Source organism: Amyelois transitella, chromosome 13 (assembly GCF_032362555.1).
Source record: "Amyelois transitella isolate CPQ chromosome 13, ilAmyTran1.1, whole genome shotgun sequence".
NCBI classification, from domain to species: Eukaryota; Metazoa; Arthropoda; class Insecta; order Lepidoptera; family Pyralidae; genus Amyelois; species Amyelois transitella.
In genome coordinates, this window is record NC_083516.1 from 4,502,186 (window position 1) to 4,520,258 (window position 18,073).

The 18,073-nt window shown below is 34.2% G+C and overlaps 1 protein-coding gene across 1 annotated transcript in view; it reads left to right on the forward strand.

Moving 5' to 3' along the window:
* Positions 1 to 7,899: 7,899 nt before the first annotated feature.
* Positions 7,900 to 18,073, forward strand: part of LOC106141221 (kazrin) — an 89,913-nt gene continuing 79,739 nt past the window's right edge. Inside the window, exon 1 of the mRNA XM_060947457.1 lies at positions 7,900 to 8,080. The gene's annotated coding sequence lies outside the window, so the exon portion shown is untranslated. The remainder of the gene's footprint in view (positions 8,081 to 18,073) is intronic.

Here is an 18,073-nt window from a genome sequence, read left to right on the forward strand (position 1 = left end):
GAGAAATTAACAACATGTTTGAATCAGAAATGTAAACGGAAGTGCATACCTGAAAGTGCCGGACCTACTGCATTTACAAAGCTTAATGTTGCTGCAACCGCTTAAAGTTTTAACAATCAGATTATCCCGGCTTCGTACTTGCTAATGATTTTAGTTCCCCAACTGAAATGCTTCAGCAAAATGCTAAAGCGCTCACTTCGCTGGATAATAAAGGATAGTTAATTGTATTTAGTCAATAAAAAGAACTGGGTATTAAAGAGGGGTAGTAGAGTTAATGCCGTGTGGTTCCCGGCACCAATAGAAAAAAAAATAGGACCACTCTTTCCCATAGGTGCCATAAAAGGCGACTAAAGGATAGGCTTATAAACTTGTGATAATTTTTTTTTGACGCTGGGCTACCAACATTATTATGTAATGTCACCTTTTGCGCTAAATAAAGATTTTTCTTTGTTTCTTTCTTTATAGCAACCTATCACTATTTGAATCTCAATTCTATCATTAAGCCAAACAGCTGAACGTGGGCTAAGTATTTTCAAGACTGTTGGCTCTGTCTACCCCGTAAGGGATATAGACGTGTCTATATGTATGTAGTAGAGAGTAGTCTCATGATGTAGGCAGATCTTTCCACTTGCCCCAATACTCCGCAAACTTCTTTTGTTTCATCTACTTACTAATAGGTTTATTAAACTTTACATGTTTAGAGTCGGTAATTATTATGGTACCGTGGGCCACATAGAAAAGTTTACCTACCACTTTCGATACGTAAGTCCCTCTAGAGAAAGAGGCGAGATATGTGCCAACGTGGGTACTGCGCTTTTACCATTTATTTAAAAGGGCAGGTAAACAAAATATTATATTGTTCTATTTGTGTAGATGAAGACAAACGAGGATCATTGTGACGCCTACGAGCCGACGGTTTTGTAACAAAAGCCTTTTTAAAATCCTCTCCGGGCGACCTTCAGTAATCCTTAGGCGAATCGGGTAGATTGGCTTCATAACTTTTTCAAAACAAATTTGCATATTTCTGAGCTCTGCTATTTATTACTTGAATAACAATTGCATATCTTGTTTGCTTTAAAAATAAATATATAGTGAACTATACACACAGATTGAGCTAGCCCAAAGTAGGTAAGTTCGAGTCTTGTGTTAAATTAATTAATACTTAGTTAATTAAAAACTACTTTAGACTGTCATCTAAAACCCAAGTTAATCAGAAAATGGTAATTTCATTTATATTTCATCATGAACTGTCCGGGTATCGAACCTGTAATCCTGTACTGTCCTGTAACTCCAGACCTGTGCTTTACAGTCACAGCTGGGAACCAGTGATTCTTGACTATTGATGACTAAATATTTTACAATGCAATTAACTTTTCCTATCCCAATCATATATTACTGAAAGAGATAAGATTTATACCTGTGCCTTATTGAGCTGAAGGCGCCGCTTAACAGGCAATTACGTTAGATACATGGTCACAATCCAACTCCTTTGATTGAGGGCTCTTAGCAAACCTTGGAGCCAATCCATTCCAAAAATGGCTAAGTAAACCTTTTTTTTACCTATCACTTTTATTTTATTTTTTGTATAGAAAAAGCTTATATTAAATTTATCAAATTTTTTTTCAGTGATTTATGAAGTTCTTAGTTCCCTACGATACGACCTTCTTCTTCCTGGTTTAAGTAGCGGTTGAGTCAGGTTTTTTTATGAAGCGACTCCTGTCTGTCCTCCGCAACATTTTGCAGGGAACCCTTAACAGTATTGGATCATGTGGTTATTCATTCAGTTTCATGAATGTGCAGGTTTCCTCACGATGTTTTCCCTCACCGTAAGAGCATCGGTTAGTATTCGAACAATTGTGTTTTCTTACGACCTAACTACTAAATAATTGACAAAATATGATGGAACCAAAATTTAATTAATTAATAGTTGTGAGTCGAAGAAGAGCGTTAGGTATGCAATGACATATTATTAGAATATGACGTCACGTTAATAAAAGTTTTCAAATACAGTTTTATATAAAAAAAGGTAGCTTAGGAAAACTTTACTTAGCCAATTACATCTTGCTCCACTAGGATTGAATGGGCCTGAAGATCCAAAATGGGCACGGCGCTCTTCACTTTCAAAATGAAATTTCTTCTGCCTCGTGTGATGCGGATTGTCGTTCGGATTATTTATTTAGCTTGATATTATTAACTTAAAAAATTTGTGGGTTATGACATTCGTATTTTGTTTTAATTGATTGTTTAATTGAGCGAATTTAGGGAAATAACGATTAATATGAGTACCAGTTTCTACTCGCGCCTTCACTCGCTTGTAAATTGTATCATGTCACATCATCATTTAATAAAGGCAAGTTACTGTAAAGGTTTATTTGTCAAGTTTGACAATATAATTGTAATTGATGTAATTAATTCGTCGGACTGTATATGAACTAAAACTTATTGCTTATTAACAAATTTGATACAAATGCCTAACAATTAAAAATTAAGACTAAATTCCACCGAATTGAATAAAGCTGAGTAAGTTTGACAAAGATCGGTAGAAGAGGAGAGTAAAATTTTGAAATAGTGTTTTCTTGTAGATACGCCGTGTAGTTCTCGGCACTTATAAAAAAAAGAATTGAGAAACTCTATCTTTTTGCTATGTCGTTAAAGGCGACTATAGGATAGGCTTATTAACTTGGGACTCTTCTTTCAGGCGATGGGCTAGCAACCTGTCATTATTTGAATCTCAATTCTATCATCAAGCCAAACAGCTTAACGTGGCTTATCAGTCTTTAAAGACTGTTGGCTCTATCTACCCCGCAAAGGATATAGACGTATTTATATGTATGTATGTAGATAACAATGAAAAAACAATGACACATAATGTCTTTTCTACAAAAGAAGTGCAACGAAATTTTTTCTTTGCTTTAAATGATTGAAAATTTGAGGTCACATTTAAATTAACCGCAACGTCAAAATGAAACAGTACCTATAGATTCAATAAATCTGCTTAGAACAAGAGCATGCTAGTAGTGGGTATTAGAGTCATAAATCACGTCCAAGCAAATTGTTATCGGTCGAGACAAGGCTGGGTCGAGGGGACCTGACAAATGCTGTTCTGATACACTGCTGTAGAGTTCACATCAGGGAATCTTGTGTTTTATAAACCACCGACTTTTGGTATCAGTAGCTTTGAAGAGGAAAAAACTACAGTTAGGATTTTTTTTAAAAACGCCAAATTCTGATGTGGAAAATTTGAAAAGAATTGTAATGAAACGTGAGTGAGTGGAGAGAACATACTTACCTACAATCTTATCTTTTCGCTCGCCACGGCCACGCTCAGCTGAACGGTTTAACGAAGGAATTGAAATTAAAATAATTACAGGTTGCTAGACCATCGCTTAAAAGAAGAATCACAAATTTATAGCCTGCCCCTAGCCGCCTTTTACGACATCCATGGGAAAGAGATGGAGTGGTCCTTTTATTTTTAAATTATGTATCTCGTTGAGCGAACTACAGATAAAATATGACATATTTTAAGTGTTTATAAAAGCGAAATGCGTTTTTAATTACATAGTAGAAATAGGTTTTGTTTCCTGCGATGTCTGAAACAAATCAGTAGTATTTCTATAAATATAATAAAACCCATAAAAATAAAACCAATAAAATGTCGATTCTGTGTTTCTGTTATCGCATTAAATTAATCTGTAAATTAATGTAAACATCTGGTGGTTATTTGGCGATCGGATCGTAGGTACGAAATCTTTTAAATATTTAAAGCTGAAGGGTTGGAGATACGATAAAAAGGGCCGATTAACATACAGACACGACTGTCGTACGTTAACACGTTGTGACAAATGGTTCGTGTTAATGAGAGGCCACGTCAATACAATGCTGGATCAAAATATCGAGTGGAGAGAAATTCGCATATTTTTCTTCGTTTGTGTAATCTAGAGATGTTTTAGAAATGAACGGTAATACGGGTTTTTCCAAGTTAATACTATGATAGGTTCTCCTGGGCATGGCTCCGTTTTGTAGGATAACAATATTTATAAACATATTTCGATTAATTTAAAATGGCAAATTGCTTTCTTCAAGCCCAGGTTGTAATGCATCCAAAAAACAAAAAATATTCCTACTAAATAGGGCCACAACCCATACATCTTTGTCATTAAATTTTAACTTAATATTAATTACTGTTAATACTGTCAGTCAGTGTGAACATCAAGGCACATCTTTAAACCTGGTGCCAATTATTAAATACAAGATAATTAAAGATATTCTTAAACCATACAGCTCAACGTGGCATTTCAGTATTTTCAAGACCGTCGGCTTTGTCTCCCCGCAAAGGATACAGACGTGATTATAAGTATGTATGCTTAAGACTAAACATTGTTAATAAATCTATATTCTATTTTAATTTGTGATACAAAATTCGGTGACGAAGCTGTTACAGGTCCCGCGCGAAGAGGGGTGCTATCGGACGATCACTGGCGCATTTTTGTTAATAGCACCCAATCTTGGTGGTACAAGAATAAAATCAGATAGCTTTCCTTGTCGTGAGAATTAGTATGAAGAACAGAAATATGAAGTTGCTTGAATAATAATAAGATTTCCACATACATACCCACAAAATGCAAAACAACGTTTGCCGGGACAGCTAGTTACTTATAAGAAGTTTGGGACTGCTTTCGTATAACAGTTATAGTGGAACTTCTTACCTATTTTTTTGTATCATTTTATATCTACTATACAATGTATACAAAGTACATAAAGGTCAGGTCAGTGGCTTAACTGTGAAGAGGTAACAAACAAGCAAACATACTTTCGCATTTATATTATAAATAAGGAAGTACGAATTGGTTCACATCACATTTCTTATAACTTGTACCACACCCAGCGTCCCCTCGCCAAGGGTCATTGTAACAGTAGGGGTCCGATGACAACCCCAAATAGAAGGGCTTCGAGAAAACTCCCTTCATATAAGCTCCATAGAATTCCGCTTAGTGGAGTCGCGATATATTGCGATTTAGTAACATGTGTTTTGTTTGCCCGCGACGCTACTTTCTTCTCTTTGTCAGAATGCGAAATATCCTTTGTGGGTTGTAATTTGATTTCCTTTGATCTTATTTCGATTGATACGGACTTATTTACTGAGATGAATTTTCTGTGATGTTCGTTGTCATCAATATAAATACGTTATACGGGAATTCACTTCTGCCGTGACTCGTAAAAATTGTTTAACATATTTTGTCGTTCTTTTTTGAAGTACAGAAAATGACCAATTCCATCTTTTCCCGTGGTTTTTATTTGAGAATAGATAACGAACTAAAAATATTAAAGCAAAAAATGTAACTAACACAGACACCATTAACTTTTAGGAACCAAAAAGCCTTCCGATATGGATGTTTCAAACTACAAATGCAACAAATAAGTTTATTATAAGTGAAATATACACAGTATAGAATCAGAGTTTATTTGTGATATTAATTATAATGTAAACAGAAATAGAATAAGCATCTGAAATCAAATTAAGATTCATTGAATATACTATTGCTTTGAAAATAGTCCGTACACTTGACGGCATAAATAAAAGACAAAAAAATATAAAAAATTTATGTTTAATTTAAGAAAATTAATTAATTTAAAAAGTATCGCGTATATTATTGTGTAAAGTAAACAGCTATTACGAAATGAGTAAGACATAATCACAAGTAATCACCCCACCAGGAAATATCTTTAGAAATCAAAGTGAAATGTTTCAATTCCATCATACAAATGAAATCTTTCTAAGTTTATCGGCTCTGTCTACCCGCTAAGAGTTCCCTACAGCATCCTTTAGGTAGAAATCTATGTAAGATGTGATTGATGCAGCAGTTAATATCGGCGACCACAGACACAGAAGTCTTACCAAGCGACGCTGTAGCATATCAGTTGATGACTACTACGAGACTTGTCCAATTTTCCATGCTGTCAAGTGTAATTGTGACGCATTCAAATAGTTGAATCCGAGTCTTGAGTCTACATCAATTATCCAGTAATTAAATCAAGTTTACTCCAATGATCACGATCGTCGGATATTTCCAGGAAATTCTGAACACAGAGACAGTAATTTAAGCCGTAAATACTCCCTGATTTCCAATGCACTAATTAAAATTTAATTAATATTTGTATCATAAAACCTCTATAATTAAGCATTTTATATTTAAGTTTATCTTTAAAACGTTGATAAATGACAATTATAACTGAGTTGTGATGAGTAAGTGACAGACATACAATCAGATAATGCACAGTGGGCGTGATGATGAAATTTGGCAAGTGTGTTTCTTCGAGAGTATGTGAACAGTTTATAAAGATTTGGCCGGGGTGGAAATAAATAAATCTTCAAAGTTCAAAGATATGCGAATACAATCAAAAAGATAGACAGAATACAAACAGACGAACATTTTTCAAAACGTAAATGTCTGTGGGAAAACAGAGTGCAAATCTGTTTTATGTGAATCAGCCGTTGTCGAATCTTCTATAATATTTCTTATTTTTAGCGTAAAATAAATAAAAAAGGCAATTTCATTGTTCGGGCCTTCCGATTATGTAGATTCACGGAACAAAGAAAAACTGTATCTCGATTGTGGTTGGCCGCCTGAAAATCACGTTCTATAAATTGGATTCTCAGATTTTTTACGGTGACTTCCCTAAAATATGAGAAAATAAAGATATGTATTACTATAGGTGATAATTGTTTACTTAAACATAAATCCTTATAAAAAAGGGTAACTAGGTAGGCATATTTATAGGCAAGTTTTAAAAAAAAGAATAAAAATAATCTTTCCTAATTACATGAAAACTCGGAAATCTTTGTTGCTTCATAAAGTTTGTAGCTCTATACTTACATCTTCCTTACATCGTGGTTCATTATAGATGGTGCTTATATGCATTATAAGCTGTAAAAATACTATACCTATCGTTATTTTCACTATTTTTCCTGGTAGGTACAAATTTACTTTACTTCAACGGTACAATTTCTGAATTCTGTGGGTATACTATCTATCTACTGACTGTCTGTAACTCTCTCATATCTTAGTGCGTCCTAGTTGTGCACTTTGCCACTATGATTTGGGGCCAGGTCCGCTTTCAGGCTTTTTTTCTATTTACTTTATCTAGTCTGCAGCGTATTAAGTTTAAAGACCACTAATGTAACTAAACCTAAATATTCATATCAGATTATAGTGTCTGTATTGTAAAATAAACCGCCCTGAGTCCACATTAGCATATAATTAAATGATAATCGGCTCAATAGAACAGTACTGACGATTTGTGGGAGGCAGTGGATGGCGCGGCGTGCAAAGAGAACGCAGCGGGGAGTGGTGACGTCACGCGCGCATGCGCCCGAATGAGTTCCTTCGTGTGTAGAGTAGGAGTAGTATGCAGATGTGACAGGCATGTATATTGATATAAAAAATTATATGTACAATGGCGAGCTCCAGTATTTAAGCTTAATGTTATTTATTTGCTCAGTTTAACAATGACTTTGAATTGCCAGAACTATTGCTCCAATTATTTTATTAATAGCTTTTATCGGCTTGATATTAATTATTTTACAACAGATATTTTTGTTATGCAACATTGCCATAGGACAGAATTTTTTTCTAGTGTGGATCCATTTGTTTTGTGTAAATGAATTGTAATATATTATCAATTTTAAAAACACATCGTTCACATTCTTATGTTTGCAATATCTTATTTCAATGAGAAACAATATTTGGGTTTATAATTGTAATGTGGCATTTAGTAACTATAAGAGTTCGCCATACATTTCCTCTTGTAAATTGCGGCATCTGTATCTTTAAGTTGTACTACATCCAGCAATCCGTGTCTGCGGCGGCAGCGGGGCGACCAGTCGAGTTGCCGCGAGTCGCTACGAGCGCGCGCTACGCCGCTCCTGCTACGACGCGTAGTGACTATCCGCTACGCAGCGTACCGATAACCTACGAAAATACCTGTGACTGTGCATGCATAAGGAATTGATAAGTGCGTATACGTATTTTGTGACATATCTAGTACTTTGAAGTGAGTGTATATCAGCTTCGTAATTAAGGTACGTGAATATTTAATAAACCGTCGGGTACACAGCGGTTCCTCTGATGCTAGTGGCATACTCCAATGTCAAGGACACGTTTATTGATCAAGCAGATGTGACTTATCCTATGTTTACACTATTGTTTGTTTTTGACTTTGGGGATTTGTATTAACAAAAAAATATTCCTTAAGTTCTATCAAAAGGTGGACAAAAACTTCTGCATTTTTTGAGTACCTAAACATTGAGATTCAAACCGCTTATCCATAGGTGTTAGAAGAGGGTTGACGAATAATTTATAAGATAAGGTGCCACCTTGCGTTACAAGCTTCATGAATTGAAAATGCTCATGGAACAAATTATACTAAAACCTGCCGGGTTCTAACGGTCATTAATAATGGAGAAGGTAATTTTATTTGAAATACTACTTACGCCGAGGCGGAAATGTATTACTTATTAAGTAGACAAATTAAATGCAAAACGTTTTAAAAAAATTGAATATTGTTATCTATATATATGAAATATCTATAGAATAACATAATCGACATGCATTTATGTTATTCTATAGGTATTTTTAGAAAGCTTCAACTGTTCCAATATTTATTGTTCCGTTGCGAAATGGCAAAAACAGGATCCCTCAAGTTTTCATCATGACCGTCAGTACATCTGCAATCCGTATGTCACAACCATTTTATTCGGAGACTGTGCGGACTAAGTTTGAATTTATATATATTGTCACGGAGGGATGAAAAACATTTAATAATAAAATTACAACTCTTTCGCGGAGGGATATGCAGAGACTACATCTTTACATTAAAAAATCTTTATTATGGAACAAAGGATGCTAAAACAATCGATTATGCTATTATATTATATATTTATTAAAGTTGTAAAAATTCTGTCCTGACATTAGTTTCGAAAAAATCGTACGAATAATTTCGAAGCACCCTCAGTGCATGCATCCGATTCGACCTATGCCGGTAGTTAGGAGAAATGAACGTGCTCAATTTTTGAAAATGTAATGTTGCAATAGAAGTGACGGCAGCCGAGTGTTAAGGTATCCGAGTCGTAATTGAAACTTCACAGGCTGAATCTCTATCAATGACTTTTCTAGAGATAAATTAATGTACAATGCTATAGAGTTAGGTTAAATATAGTGAGGAAGCAAAACTAAGTTATTGAATGTGTAACCATGGTCCAATTTATTTAGATTTATCTACATTAAGGTCAGACAATAGTCGCTCTATTGTAATTACGTGACCGTCCCAGGCATGAATTTAAATTGTTAGGTATTTGCTTTTGTGGGAAGTTTTGATAACGGACACTGACATCATTATATCTTTTGCTAATTTCACTGAAATCTATTCTGAGGTTTCGGCTGTGATAATTAAAGTCAACGTTTGCTTTATCGGGCACTCTTCCAATGAAGATAAGCAATTTTCCATGTGGTTTGCAGTACTTAAATTGAATCACTTCTCCGAAGAGATAAGAGGCAACTGAGAAAATAAACAATTTCAGTGCAGAAATCATAAACCAAGTTGGGGTAGGTTTTGCATCTTTGTTTACTCACGTCACCCACTCCTGGGTTGCTTTGCTAATATCAAAGGTGGACCCCGGTCTCCCAGGATCCTGCCCTAGAGAGTCCCGGCACCGGCGGATTATGAAGATAAGAAAATATGTATGTATTTTCGGTTCCACATCAAACATTCTTCGGCTCATTTGTGCCTGGTTGTGAAATCAATCAGTAGACTTTTATGTGTCGCACAGAGTATATCCAGCGTGTCACATTAAGCCGTAATGACCGGAGCTAAGTGGCGATCGAGGACATTTATTGTGACTGGGACTCTCGAAAGGAACCGGACGATTTCACAGGACGAGAGGCTATAGAAAATCGTTCAGATAAATTATGTTATTTGGTTGATTTATTAATTTGATTGCTCTGAGGAGAAGTATGAACGTGATTAAAATTATGAAATATGAGATTTATATTATGTGATATAACCCAAAAATATATATTTTTCCTGGCAATTAATTATGTTGGCTATTGAAGATAATTTTTTTTTGGGATATCCGTTTGTAATAATTATTGGATACTCGTACGATATCATGCAATATAGTTTTCAGTGACCATGTAATTTTTCGATACATAAACCACGGAAGTGCTTATTTTGACTTTCACTTATAAGTGTTTTTCGCCACCTTTGTCTTTATAAGTGATCGTTTGCTGTTTTAATATTTTGTTTGCAAATAAATGATTCAATAGAATCCGTACAGGCAAATACGATAAGATTTATCTGCATACGTGGAGAAACGAACAGCCTACATTTTAGAATTTGCCCATGCACACTACTGCAGTGCTCCAATCGTATCTGAGGTTGAAAGGTGGGTTTGCGAGTGTGTACTAAGCCTTCGCTTCGTATTCAGCGCATTCCCTATGCAAACGTCAAAAGCGAAAAGCTTTGTACTAGTATCACAAAATTATTAATAGCACTACGTTGGTACGGTGGTATTGTTTTGACAAGAGCAAATCAAAGCATACACAAACACACACATTGTTTATGATTTAATCTTTTACTTGAATTATTGCGATTAACTTATTAACTGTCTATACAATTTAAAAACATTATTAAAATTTATTTATTAAAATACGTTCGTAACTAGCTGATACATCGCGTACAAAATAAACAAAAAAAAATATTAAATGGAGAAATTCCTTTCTCCCTCGAATAAATAAAAAAATATATTCTTTTGACGTATATCTATTTAAAATTAAGATTTGAAAATGTACTTTTTATTTAATTTCTCGTCGAGTGTAACTGGCAGTTTTTCAAAAAGTCAATGCTATCACGTGATAAATATTGTGCTACTATAGTTAGAAGAGATCTTATTGTAGTGCTCAGTGGGTGTTTGAAAGGGAGTCGTTAAGCAGAGAGCTCACTAGAGCCGCCCCAGTGCCCCCGTGTAGCGGATTCCTATTATTCCGTCGTTGACATCCAAAGCAGGGCAGAGGGAGCATTTTTTATTCTCAAAATGCATGTGTTTTACGGAAATTCAGTGTTAAGTATAAATAAATTCTTGAAATCAATTGAAGATCATTAATTTATTACGCATGATCAAAGTTATTAGTAATATTAAACTTTATTTATTAAAAGTTCTTTAACTCAAAACTTATATTTAAAAGTAAATTAAGGATAATACTTTTATTATCCTTAATTTACTTTTAAATATAAGTTTTATGTTCTCGAAATCTTTTTTTGTTAAAGTATCTCGAGCTTACAAAGATAGTAGGAGAAAAAGAGTGAGAAAGAGTTAGTAGGAACTGTCTGATAAATATATATATTCGCTTATAAATAATAAAAGTTGAAGAAAATCATTAACTATGCTTAGTTCAGCTGAAAAAGTTTACGTTACATCTTTAAAGCTTGAGTAATTATGATAAATTATGACTTAGAATTAGCTCTACGTTTACAAAGGCAAGTTCAAGATATTTGGACGCAGCTGTTCTGTCCGGGAATTATTTAACAGTCGTTAAGGTAAGTCTGTGTCTGTGTCAGGTTTTACATAAGTTTTTAAGTAAATACCTTAAGTTATTACTATTTTCATGAAGTGATTTCTTAAGAAATTTTATAGGGCGTGACTTGTACCTAAGCTTGTATGAACAACTTGTATCGTAGTTTATGTAAAGGAAATAAATTATAATTTTTGGAATCGTACAACATATTTCATGAAAAAATTGTAAGTTATAACAGTGACCTTATTTCAAACTAATGAAATAATTAATTTTGAACCTACTTTAAAAAAGGAGGAGGTTCTCAATTCGACCGTATTTTTTAACCATCTTCTATGGAAAAGATCAAAGCCCGCCTTTTTGAACAGATTTGCCTACGTACTAGATAAATAGGTAAACAGTCACGAGCCGAGTAACACAATTAGTTGTTATGCCGGCGAAGTTGGGTGCCAGGAGATACCAATCTTTGCAGATAGTAATGACAAGCACTTCGGAATTCAATTATCACCGGAGGCTGAGATGGATTCGACCGGGATTCGTGAGATAAGTATCTGTTTATTGATTTTTAAAGGGTACTTTCCTGATTTTCTTTTACTTCATCCACATTCATAACTCTCTTCCTTCATGTAACCTCGTCGGGTAAGAGTACTTTTGATCTGACTCTAGAAAGTATGCAGGAACCGTGCCAAGAAGAAAGATGTAGTCTCTGTTTGCCCCTCGAAAGAGACGTGATTTTATGAATGTAGTGGGTGACGTCTTAGGCACGTACATATTTCAAATTAGAAATTTGTATAGAAGTGTGTAAATCAATCACTCTACGAATACGTCCAAATGATGGCATATTCAGCCATTGGTGTCCAAATTCAAGGTTCATTTGACATGTAAGTTATAGTTTGTGTTGTTAAATATGAAGCAATATTTATACAAGGAAGGTCATAAAAGGCACAGAGTATCTCCAGTGTAAAACAAACTTAACCTGTGAGTCGGCTATAACTGAACATATTTGTTTGCTCTTCCGTGCACCTACATCAGAACATCTAGATGTATACGTAGCCTAATGCATTACCATATCCAATGACTTCAATTTATCTTTCTCTGCATTCAGTTAGGGTGCGTCGGGTCGGGGTGACACGCAGGCTTTGGCAAATAAAGGGATGTATTTCGCTCCGGACGTACCTACTAAATCAGTTAAAGCCAGCTTTAACTATGGTAAAGTTATGGTAACAAAATGGAAACGGTGTCAAGATCTCTTTGTTGAGATAGAAAATTAATGAAGATCATTTATAATATTTATGAGTGATGGAAAAAATAAAAGTAATTCGCTTGGTGACTTAGTCGGATCAAGTTTTTTAGAACATTACATACGGCATGAGTTGTCGTCAAAAATGCATTTTGTATCAAAACGTTCAGATGATTTTTTAACAGAAATTCTGTTTTGCTAATAAATTCTTAAAGTATCTAATTTAAATTTCACTTGATATTTCATAACATGGTTATACTTATCGTGATTTTCATCAGATTCTAATTTATTATATCTTATTGGATATATAATCTATAATAACATCTTAAATTTTTGAGAAAATCATGAATATCCAAAGACTTTTTACGGGTTGCCTCAAATTGGTAAATCCTTTTTACTTTTTTCCATTAGGGTCAAGCCGCCGCCGACCGTTGCATTTGATTGAAATATATTTAAACGTTTGCAATGTATGTACATACTGTTTGGCTTTCCCATTAACAGAGAGGGGTGGACTGTCATCGTCAGACTTCAAAGCCAGCGCAGACCAAAGGTAATCCAGGCTCGGCAAAGCGAACATCAATTAAACAGCACTGATTTTATATTTTTTTGCTTTGAAAATAAATAAACGCTTTGCTTGCGGCTATGTACGTTTAGATTACGGTTTTGTGCTGTTAAATAAAAGGAGCGTTTGAAACAATTTTCCTTACAACCAAAATATATATAGTACCATATTTATATTTTGGGTGTATAGTACAAATATAGTACTTAACTCCAAAATTAAACAATTAAATTGCAATTTTCTTGACAGTAGATACTATACCATGCGTTAATTGCATCTGGGCTTATTAATATCCGGAAAACTTTTAGCGTTTAAAGTCATTACATTTTTAGCTTTAGATTAATACAAACAAGCTGTATACATTTTGTCTGTCACTTCAGTTTCCATGGTTATAAAAAATATTGCTGTCACAAAATTATTTAACGAATTCAATACAAACAAAGTTGCAGAATGCAACAAATTGTATGAAAATACAAATACACTTGGAACGGAAGCGGTGTACTTTAGTATATCTTTGTATATCCACGTACGTAACTTCTCAGTTCGCAATTTCGTTTCGTAGAAATACGATATACCTACAATCCCCACGCGATAGTGCTATCACAAATATAGGGCAAAAGATGCAATGCAAAGTAATATTTTAAGAAAATTAAGATTAAACTATAAATTATGTACGAGTAACCAATTAACCCAAAAAGGTCCAACAGGGATCAATTTTAGCATAGAGACAGATAAAATCTAGTAAAGGAATAATTTTTTTGAAATTTTTAAAGTATTCAAGCACCGTGTAAAAGCTCGCAACTTATATAGAATCTGAGTAAAAATTTTATTACAATGTCATTAATTTGTTGCCTTCAGAGCCACGTAAAAACGAAGAAGTTTCATCATGAGGTCCGATGATATGAAGGCTTGTAACTCGGAACAAAAACACAATCAATAATCAGAATGAAAAAATATATCAATAATCTCTGCTCTTTGAATATAATATTTTGGGTTTATGCTTACCACAGAAAATTCAATATGAGACGTGATGCTTCTACCTCTGTGATAATAAAATTCAAATTTACCTGTGAAGATGACTGAACATTAATATTTCAACCATATTCTTACTTGTGAGTAGATATGCCGTGTGGTTCCCGGCACCAATTCAAAAAAGAATAGGACCAATCCATCTCTTTTCCATGGATGTCGTAAAAGGCGACTTAGGGATAGGCTTATAAAGTTTGGATTCTTCTTTTAGGCGACCGGCTAGCAATCTGTCACTATTTGAATCTCGATTCTACCATTAACCCAACCACTGAACTTGGCCTATCAGTATTTTCTATTTATATTGTCTTCCCTGCAATGTACATAGACGTGATTATATGTATAAAGATGTTAATTCTGTTTATGGGGCAAGCATTTAGCTTGACATTTTAAAAATTCGTAATCATGTACTTAAGTTCCATTATTTAACCCGGATAATTAATCCCATATTTAAATAAGCCTTAGGTTCAATTAATCAAAAGTGAGATTTTATACTCTATACTACTTTTACTCCTCAAATATTTGTGATTAGTTTTACTATTTAAAATAGAGCAATTTTTGAGTGGCTTATTTTTAACATTTTAGGAAGGGTTACAAGCATGTTTGGAGAGAGCACCGCCAAGTCCGTATTTCAATGTAAATTGCAAAAGTTTTATCCCTTAGCGGCTCAACGAAAGGATAGAAACGTTTTAAGAGCATTTTATTTTGACTTTATACGAGTGTACTCGTATAAAGTCAAAATAAAATACGAGTGTACTCGTATAAAGTCAAAATAAAATGCTCTTACCATATACCACGAACAGTGACATATTTATTGATAACAAATCAATCGTACATACCTGTATTTTTTATTATTACCTTAAAATAAATAAAATAACCGTAGATTCAAAAGTCGCTTAAACAGCCGTATAAAATAATCACTTGTAATGAAAACTCCGCAAGTACTGAACCGATTATAATAAAATTTCAAATATATCTATTATTTAGTCTAACTTATAAACATAGAACAATGAAACATAGAACATTGGAACATTAAAACATAGAACAGTTTTAATTTCAATTTTATTGAGCTACGGAAACGCATGGCTTGATCATTTATTATTCTTACACCTTAGTAATTACTATTACCCAAATAAATATCTATGCAAAAAATACATGTATAATGACAGTCAAAACAAAAAAGGTTGTCCATATTCAGAAAATAGTTAGAAATTGCAATGTAACGGGGATACCGGCCCTATTCCGGGTGTTCCGGGCACAACAGGTACAATCGATAAAGCACCCCGGGTGGCGGCGCGTAAACAGACTTCGGAATGTTCAGATACGCCGTAGGATTTTCAATTATGCGCCTCTTGAAATATATAAATTACGCGTGGTAGAATTAATTTGACCAAATTTTGTTGTCAGTGAAGTATACTAAAGTTTAATGATTAGTCTGAAAATTATTAAATTTACGCCAGAAAAATGACTTAATCAAATTAACGAGGTACCTTATTTCGTTTCTAAATAATTAAGAACCTAATATTTCTTCGTAAGAAATTGCTTGGTATCTTATCTTATTACGTAAACATAAAAATAAATTAACTTATTTCAAAACATTATTCGACGGCCTCTGTGACGCAGCGGTAGTACGCACTGTCTGTGACACCGGAGGTCCCGGGTTCAAATCCCTACCATACCATAATGTTACGTCTATATACCTTGCGGGGTAGTCTATCTGTCTTGAAAAGACTGATAGACCACGTTAAGCTGTTTGGCTTAATGATAGAATCGAGATTCAAATAGCGACAGGTCGCTAGCCCGTCGCCTTAAAGAAGATCCGAAGTTTATAAGCCTATTCCTTAGTGGCCTTTTACGACATCCATGGGATAGAGATGGAGTGGTCTCATTCTTTTTTCTATTGGTGTGAAAAACCACACGGATTATATCTTACCGTTATATAAATAAATTACTAACCTATGGAAACATTATTCTATTCTTACTTTCTAAGCTGTCAATAAGGAATGAAGGGCTCGAATAATGGTCAATGACACCACAACAATGAGATTTCAAGCTATTATCTCTAGCTTTCATTTGATAGCTTTCATTCTCATGGTAATCCGACTAAAGAGAGGTATTCAAGGGAAGAAAGAAAAATACGCTTACGGTCCCTACACGTAAGGGTTCATAACTCGTCCGGACAAGGGTAACATTTACTTATCGACGTGGAAAAGGTACTTTTACATTCAGCCGGTCTCCGTCGCGTCGTAAATAGCTAACTTTTTTATATATCCGCTCAGCACATGCGGGGTTAAAATTTTGCTGAAACATTTCTTCTGTTTGTTTAAACAAACATGTCCTGCAGGGTTTTACCTAAATTTTCAAACCTGATGGTTTAATGCAATATTGAGATGTTGTATTTTTTCTTAAAATATCTGACTATTTTTGATGGAGTATGAATTACTTGCTATAACATTTTAGCCTTATGACACCTGATGTAATGTTGTGGTGCTTTATTTCTTTCTAATTGTGGTGCAGTAATGAGTTAAGTGTAATTTGTGAAACTGATACTACAAGTTCTTTATTTAATATAATGTACATACCTAAGTATATTTTAATAATTTACTAAGTATATTTTTGTTCTTATTTTGAATGAATTAAAGAAACAAACAGCGAATACCGGAATTACGGAAGAAATCAATTGGTGCCAATTGGCGCGCCATTGTTGAATTATATTTGATAGCCCGCATCTTACAGGCTAATGGACATCTTGGGAAGATAACAATGTATGAGTGAAATTTTTGTTGTAAGTGGTTTATTTATCTGCATGTCTCATTATTCTCAGCTGTTGGTTCCAACGCCAGAACTCTGTCAAATACAGCCATCCTTTTTAATACATAAGATATACACATAATATGATAAGCAATCTTCCTCGATAATCAGAAAGGCGCTGTTATTCTTGGCTATCTTAGTTTGTAAATTTCTATCTCCAATACATCACATCGTAACGGTTTGGTTGCATGTGACGGGCACGATGGGATGTTTTGTCAGCGTCGACCACAAACCGGCGATGAGATTGCTGTGTTCACCGCATTCAGTGCTTTACTGACATGACGTATGTTGCTCGTTTTACAAGTTTTTATTTAGTCTCACCTTTAGACTATAAATAAGGTAGGTCAATAGTTTCACCTGTCCCAAGGTTTGTCTGTAATCGAAAATTACTAAACATGTATTTTGATCTACTTCATAGTTGTAGATTTTTGAGTAAATTTTTGGATGCATGGTTTTGACACTTTACAAAATTTGACAAAAATATTCCCTACCTGAATGTTTTCAGCCATAGTCGTATAGCAAAAGGTTCACCATCAACCTAGATGATGATAGTGTTACTTTGTATACATTAGAACTCGCAGTGACAGATGTTATACATAAATTTTTGATATACAAATGTAACTAGAGTTTAAATAAGTATTTTTAAACAGAAGAGGATATTAATTGATAAAGAAGCTTTGCCGTAAAAAGCCGTAACTGTAAATCATCCGATTTATAGGCAGAGGCAATAAAGAAAGATCTTTATCATTGAGTCTATTCTTTTTCGCAAGTGCCTGAATTGTTGCTATTGGAAAATGATTTCCGGCAAGTTCCCGCTTTTGGCAGTATTTATAACACTGTATCTAAATTGATACGAATTTTATACGGAAG